We start from the raw sequence: 7972 nt of genomic DNA, 5'->3' as shown, positions 1-7972 counted from the left end.
AATAAATAAAAATAAATAAAATAGCCTATTCCTAAACTAAGATCATGGCATCTGGTCCCATCACTTCATGGGAAATAGATGGGGAAACAGTGGAAACAGTGTCAGACTTTATTTTTTTGGGCTCCAAAATCACTGCAGATGGTGATTGCAGCCATGAAATTAAAAGATGCTTACTCCTTGGAAGGAAACTTATGACCAACCTAGATAACATATTGAAAAGCAGAGACATTACTTTGCCAACAAAGGTTCGTCTAGTCAAGGCTATGGTTTTTCCTGTGGTCATGTATGGATGTGAGAGTTGGACTGTGAAGAAGGCTGAGCGCTGAAGAATTGATGCTTTTAAACTGTGGTGTTGAAGAAGACCCTTGAGAGTCCCTTGGACTGCAAGGAGATCCAACCAGTCCATCCTAAAGGAGATCAGTCCTGGGTGTTCATTGGAAGGACTGATGCTGAGGCTGAAACTCCAATATTTTGGCCACCTCATGCGAAGAGTTGACTCATTGGTAAAGACCCTGATGCTGGGAGGGATTGAGGCCAGGAGGACAAGGGGACGACAGAGGATGAGATGGCTGGATGGCATCACTGACTCAATGGACATGAGTTTGAGTGAACTCCGGGAGTTGGTGATGGACAGGGAGGCCTGGCGTGCTGCGATTCATGGGGTTGCAAAGAGTCGGACATGACTGAGCAACTGAACTGAACTGAAGCTTTCTTTTAAAAAAAAAAAAAGGCTAAACCCAGAGCCAGAATGGGAGGACTCTCTAAAGTTACAAGGACATGGATACAAAAAGACTCGAAGAACTGGTCTTTAATGCAATCGTTGATGGTGAGAGCCAAGGGGTTGGAACAGATCGTAGCAAAGAAATATCACATATCTTGGCTCTGAGGCAATTACTTTTGCATTTTACCTTCTTTGGTAGAATGACTAGTAACATTACTAATAGTTTTTTCCCAAATTGCTGTGGCAAGATCTGAGAAGTTCTGAAGAGTAGAGAATAATGGGTGGGTTCTGAGTGGACACTTCGCTATGTACAGTCTTCAAGAACTCTTCAAAGGCAGAGACCAGGCAATACTGAAGAATTCATTAAGTAAATGGATTCCGGTGTCCAAAATGTCATATATTAATTGGAACATTTTTTATTGCAAGTGACAGAACTCCAAGAGAAACTGGTTCAAGCAGAGAAGGAACTTTATAGCTCCTATAACTGAAAAAAATCAAGGAATATATGAAGCTTCAGTTACAGCAGAATCCAAAACCTCAAATAATGACTGTGACAGTTTCTGTCCACCTCTGGACTTGAAATTTCTCTGCCTTTGTTCTCAGGCACTCTCTGTCCACGAGATGGGGTGCCAGCAGCTCTCAGCTTACACCCTCCAGTTTAACAATTCCATGGGGAAAGATCTTCATTTTCCTAATAATTCCAATAAAGCTCTAAAATTAAGCTCACTGTTTTAAACTCTGTTACCTTCCCAGCCCTGAATCTGTTCTTAACTGAAAGGAATGGAAAATGCTTCTTGGCCAACTCTGCCTTGGACTTGAACTTGAGAGAACCCTGCATGTCACAAACTTATTTATTTATGATGGACACTGTGCCACTCAGGAATCTGTTATCAGCACGGTCGCAGCAAAACCCGTAAACCTAAACAGCCACTCCTGGGACTCACCAGTTAGACCCAAGGGAATTATTCTCACATGTCTTGACCTGTGTCCTCAAAATAAAGGAAAAACTGTATCAAAATGTTATGTTTTGTGGGCTATGTTGCCCCTGACATTGGGAATAGATACTATTTTGGAGGAAGCAGAGAATTGTAGTGGCAGAATTATTTAAGGTAAGAGAATAAGCACTTAGGTAATTATATATTTTTAATAACTTGTTGGGGTCACAAAGAGTCGGACATGACTGAGTGACTGAACTGAACTGAATAATTTGTTAATGTGCCATGTTCTTCTGCCCAGATAGCAAGAATGCTATAGACGTTAGCCTGATGAGATATCTTTTCCCAGTGCTTTTTATTGCCCATGTTCTTATTCTCCTCATGTTTCATTTCACGGCTCTACAGATACTCACAAATTAGCTTCATAATCACAAGCTGGTGGCTGAGCAATATTTTACAATATTAAATAATTCATACTACTCGAATGTTTTTCTATACATAGGTATAGATATAAATGTAGCATGCATGGAGTGTGATACTGATTCTTTTTTCTTTGCTCTTAAAGTGTAGTTGATTTACAATGTTGTGTTAATTTCTGCTGTATAGCAAAGTAATTCAGATATATATATATATCGTCTTTTTCATATTTTTTTTCCATTATGGTTTATCACAGAATATTCAATATGGTTCCCTGTGCTATACAGTAGGACATTATTGTTTGATATTGATTCTTTTTTTAATTTTTAAAAAATATTCATTTATTTATTATGCACATTTTTGGCTGTATCTGGTCTTAGTTGCAACATGCAGGGTTATTTGCCCTGTGGCATGTGGGATCTTAGTTTCCTTACCAGGGATCGAACCTGTGTCCCCTTCCTTGGAAGGTGGAGTCTTAACCCCGGGATCACAGGTGAAGTCCCAATACTGATTCTTCACATAGGCAACTGGATGATCATTTTTGAATATTTTTGTTTTTTGTAAGAGATGCCAATAAGGTGTATAGAAATTCCCCCCAATTAGTATTTCAGCTTTGTTCAAATAATTGTTAGTTAAAATTATAGTTTGTTTGGCTTTTTAATTTTAAGAGAATGTTGAGTATTGTAGAAGAAAAATTAACATTTTTGAAAAAATATGAAAATAATTTTATGTTAATATATTTTATTGCTACTTTCTGGATATATGTTCAAGTTTTATATGCTTTTGTTACCATTATATTTTCTTTTTAATTCCATTAGAACAGGGGTTGACAAGCCATATGAATTACTGACTGTATTTGTAAATAAGGCTTTACAGGCACACAGTCAGGCCTATTCATTTATTATTTAGCGCTGCTTTCACATACAATTGCAGGGTACAGTTGTTGAGACACAGACCACGTGCAAAGCTAAAAGATTTACTATCTTGCCCTTTTAAAAAGGTTTACTGACCTTGGTTTAGACTACTGTCAATAGAACACAAATTTTATGAAAATATTTATTATATAACGTAACATTTGTGATTGTGCTAGGATGGAAACAAGACACATATATTTTGTAGAAAAGTATATAATAATTCATAAAATATGCATTTTACTATGCATCTGGACATGGACAGTCCATCAACATCACACCCGGACCTGTGTAAATGTAACTAAATTTGATACTTTTGCTGACTTTTACTCATTAAAAATCACAGCTTTACACATAATGTAGAATTTGGACATTCCATGGATATAGGTATATGTATGGCTGAATCCTTTCGCCGTTCACCTGAAATCATCACAACATTGTAAACAAGCTATACCCAAATGCAAAATAAAAAGTTAAAAAAAAATTGGAGCATTCCGAAAGTAAAATAATGGAGCCTGTTTTCTGTAAGAATTCGTTTGCTCAGTTTACAACTTTTAAATGTTAGGTATATGGTGAGGGGAGGGGCACTCTAGTTTTATCTCCTTTCCCTATGTCCTGAATGTTAGAAGCAGGACACGGGAGAAGTTCCTGGGTTTCCCAAAGGAAAACCAAGACGTCATTACAAATAGAAGGGAGATGAGCCAAATTGTTAACAACATATCTGAGCTGACAGTTTGGCAGTAGGAGCAGTTCTGTCAAGTTCTGCTGTTCTCTGATTCCAGAACAAGGATTAATGGGGGCAAGGAGGAAGACATTAGACTCATGGATGAATAAGAAAGATATCTCATGGAGTTCCTCATCAGCGATGTGTTTGATCAGAAGCTCAATGACCGCATCCACGGTCCTGCAGAAAGTTAAGTTCAACAACAGGTTTGTTGGAATCTGTTATGTCTCAGCTTCTGCACTAGGTCCCAAAGTTTGGACAATTTTATGATTCAAATAACCAACTGAAAATGCTGAGAACACACAGGCCAGTTCCCACCACTGCAAATGTACGCATTTCAGAAACATCTTAGCAGGCAGTCCAGCTCTGCTCATAAGAAAGCTCTGGGTCTGTTTATGTATCAGAGACACACAAACTTAGAAGTAATCTCTGTAGGAGGCCATCTAGGAAGTTACCCAAAGCCAGTCTACGACCTTGACCGTTCAACTTCAGAAGGAAGGATTAAGCGATCTTTGTAACAAAGATCCCCCAGATATAATGCTATTTCATCTAATCAGTCTTGCTAAGGCAAATGGTGAAATTCTAACCAATTAAATTAAAATGCTACCTAGGCCACTCTGAGAAGCAGATTTCAGAACTGATTTTTTCTCTCATTTCCTCTTTGAACCTGAAAGTTAAAAGGTCTGTGGAGGGAAAAGGACACATCCTCTTTGATCAAAGTTATCAAATCAATTTATTCTGTTTCTAAAGGAATTAATGGAAAGAGAGGAGACCCCAGTGTTTCATCTCACAGTAAAGGAAAGGACTGGGTTTCATTTTTCATTCCTTGCAGAATCGCTGGAACCAGACTTAGGCAAATGGCACTGACCAGCACAGTCTGCAGGATTAAAATACTTCGCTTCCCTCCTTTCTTACCATGTTCTCCTCTCCATAATGTCATACATTTCTCTTCTATCAGTCTCGCAATAAAGCTGTAGAAGAACGTCACTATCAGAGACCATTATGATGTATTTGATAACTGCAGGCCAGTCATACAGCAACCACGCTCTAAGTCAAGATATTTAAAACTGAAAGAGACCTTAGCAGTCATCTTGAAGACTTCTTCAGTGCCTAGACAAGTTAAATAAATGGCTCCCAATTCCACAAACTTCCGTCTAAGAGAAAAAAAGTCTATAATCCAGATATCTCAACTTTCATTTAAATGAAATGAAAGGTTTTATATACCCTTCAAGAGAGGTAGCATTACCTAATGATCACAGGTCAAATAGCTCAGAGAGGTTAGGTAACTTGCCTACGATCACATAGCTGGTAATTAGGGAAGTCAGATACTGAACTTTGATCCTTCTGACTCTCAAGTTCATGCTTGTGGTTACACTGCTTCTTGTGAACCGAGGAACATTGGGAGATGACTGGAAATGTAGGAAGGGGACAGAGTTTGTAGGACTTGGAATACCAAAGTTTGGATTTTATTCCACAGATGGTGGGTGTCGCTGAGGGATTTTTTTTTTTTAATGTGGACCATGTTTTAAGTCTTTATCCAATTTGTTACAACATTGTTTCCGTTTTATGTTTTTGTTTTTTTGGTCCTGAGGCATGCAGGATCTTACTTCCCCAACCAGAGATGGAACAGGCCAAAAAAAAAAAAAAAAGCACCAAAAAGATGGTCTTTAGGCAATTGGAATTCAGCAAAGCCTGAACTGGAGATATACTATTTGGGGGTGGGGAAATCATAGAAACACGGAGACTGTCAAATCAAAGACAGATTTGCCATCAAGAGAGACTGTGACAATGGGGGAAAGAAGTAGAACCATATTTTGAGAAATAATGGCAAAGGAAATGGAGGAAAGATCAGAGAAGCAGGAAGCGTGTAAGGAGAACAAAAAACCAACAGGAAAGTTTCATAGTAAGAAGCTATAGTGCTAAACAAGGTCAACTATGATACAAGCTATAAAGTATCCACTGAATTTGGCAGTTAGGCAATTCAAAACTCACCTTAGTAAGATCAGTTTCAGTGGAGTGGTAGGACAGAAGCCTGATGAGATCAGTTGGAAGGCAGGGGGTGAAGCAAGACAAAGATGAATTTAAGGATCTGAGTATGAGTAAAGGAAATTCAAGTCAGAAAAGGTGCCAAGTGACTTTTCTGCTGGGTGGGAGTTAATGACAAGAGAGCAGCGCCCTGACAGTTGAACATATTAAACAAGATTAATTTGGTTTTAGAAACTTGGGGGTTGAGAAGATCCAGGTTGAAAAGAGCAGTGAGAATCGAAGGTTTAAAATAAGAAGACGTTAGTGCTCCATGTGTGAGCAAAGGAAATCATTGTCCTTGGCAACTGCTGTATATGAAGTATGCGTTAGGGTGTGAAAGTACAAGAGAGAAATATGACGTTCTTTGCTTCAGTTAATCATTTCCATGGGTGTGCTGACTAAATGAGATCTGAACTGGATAAAAAACAGGATCGTGGTAGAACCTTGGAGTCCAGTCTTGGCTATTATGCACCAGAGAAGGAGCCTGAACACAGAAGTAGGGAGATCAGAGCAAAGCAACCCCAAAGTGAAACAAAGTTTCCAGAAGGTGGTGGAATAGAATGATGCAGAGGGAACAGAATTGAGGACAAAGGAAGCAGTCTCTGATTTACTGATTAGAAAGTAGTTGACAGGCTTTGAGAAAATATATTTTCAGTCCTGTTGCAGAGGGTTAAGGAGCAAGTGGATGGTGAAAATGCGGGGGATATATTGAGCCAGAGAGGTTTCTTGATGACTTTTCTTTTATTTATGTTTTTGTTTTCTGGCTGTGTTGGGTTTTCATTGCTGCTCGGGCTTTCTCTAGATGCAGCGAGCAGGGGCTGCTCTCTAGTTGCGGCACATGGATTTCTCACGGCTCTGGCTTCTCTTGTTGCGGAGCATGGGCTCTGGGGCCTTAGGGCTTCAGCAGTTAGTGGCTCCTGGGCTCTAGAGAGCAGGCTCAGTAGTTGTGAGACTCTGGTTTAGTTGCTGCAAGGCTTGTGGGATCTTCCCAGACCTGGGATGGAATCTGTGTCTCCTGTGTTGACAGAAGGAGTCTTCACCACTGAGCCACCAAGGGAGCCCTCTTGATGACTGTTCTATCCCCAAAACTCCTTTTGCTACATTTGTGTTATAGTTGGTGTGTGAGTGAGTACGGAGATACTGCACATTCGGTAAATTAAGCACCCAAGAATTTAATATCTTTGAAAATGAGAAATGCTTTGCAAGTCATAATCATGTAACAGTTATGGACTCAGTAATAGTGTGAATTTTCCCCTAATAATGGTACTTATCTTACCACTTAAGGCAAAGAGATAGCTGCTTTCCAGCTCAGATATACTTTCTCATCGTGAGTTAAGCGACTCTCCTTTCTCTGTGTGTGCCTATTTAAACGATCCAATTCAGCTTTTATCTTTCTCCTGAAGAGCTAATCAAATATGTGGTAAAACCACTTAGAACCACGTTATAAATTTCCTTTCTTCCTTATTTCTCTCTCCTTGGCTATAAAAAATTGGTACCCATCCAAAACCAAACAAACAAATAAACCCCAAAATACTTCACTAGCAAGAAGAAAGGCTCTGTTTTCATTTCATTTCATAAAAACATTAATCCTATACTTAGAACATCTACCATGGGGGTGAGCCTGGGACCCTGCATTTTGGTAGCAGGAGGAAGCAGAGTGTCTTCAGATGATCAGAGTCTGAAATTAAGGTCTTGTTTTTATGAAATGGAAATGATCAAAAGCTGTCATGGTCTACCAACTACAGATACTTGAGGACTTGAACAAGTCGAGAAGCACAGACCCTCAGGCTTGAAGGACTTCAACTTTTAGCTAGTCAACTACCTGTCCAATATTTGTCTCCTTTCCACAACATTTCTGCCAAGTGATGGGGGAATCACTAGCTCCTGAGGATAACTTAGTTCAGTTAGTTAGTTAGTTCAGTCTTGTCCGACTCTTTGTGACCCCATGGACTGCAGCACGCCAGGCTTTCCTGTTCATCACCAACTCTCAGAGATTACTCAAACTCATGCCATTGAGTCAGTGATGCCATCCAACCATCTCAGGTTCTATAACTGAGTAAGAGCTCACTGACACACATAGAAACACATATTATGCCACTGGCTTTTGAGAAAAGATGTGAAAAGGTACAGACATTAGAGTCCTTGTCCCCCATTTGCTCTGCCTGCCTTTTGTCTGTGGGAAAACTTTAGCCAAAGAAAAGATTTAACTGTAGAAAAGAAAAAATACTGAAACAAATGA

Source organism: Bos indicus, chromosome 15 (assembly GCF_029378745.1).
Source record: "Bos indicus isolate NIAB-ARS_2022 breed Sahiwal x Tharparkar chromosome 15, NIAB-ARS_B.indTharparkar_mat_pri_1.0, whole genome shotgun sequence".
NCBI lineage: Eukaryota > Metazoa > Chordata > Mammalia > Artiodactyla > Bovidae > Bos > Bos indicus.
Note: the sequence above shows the minus strand (reverse complement) of the source record.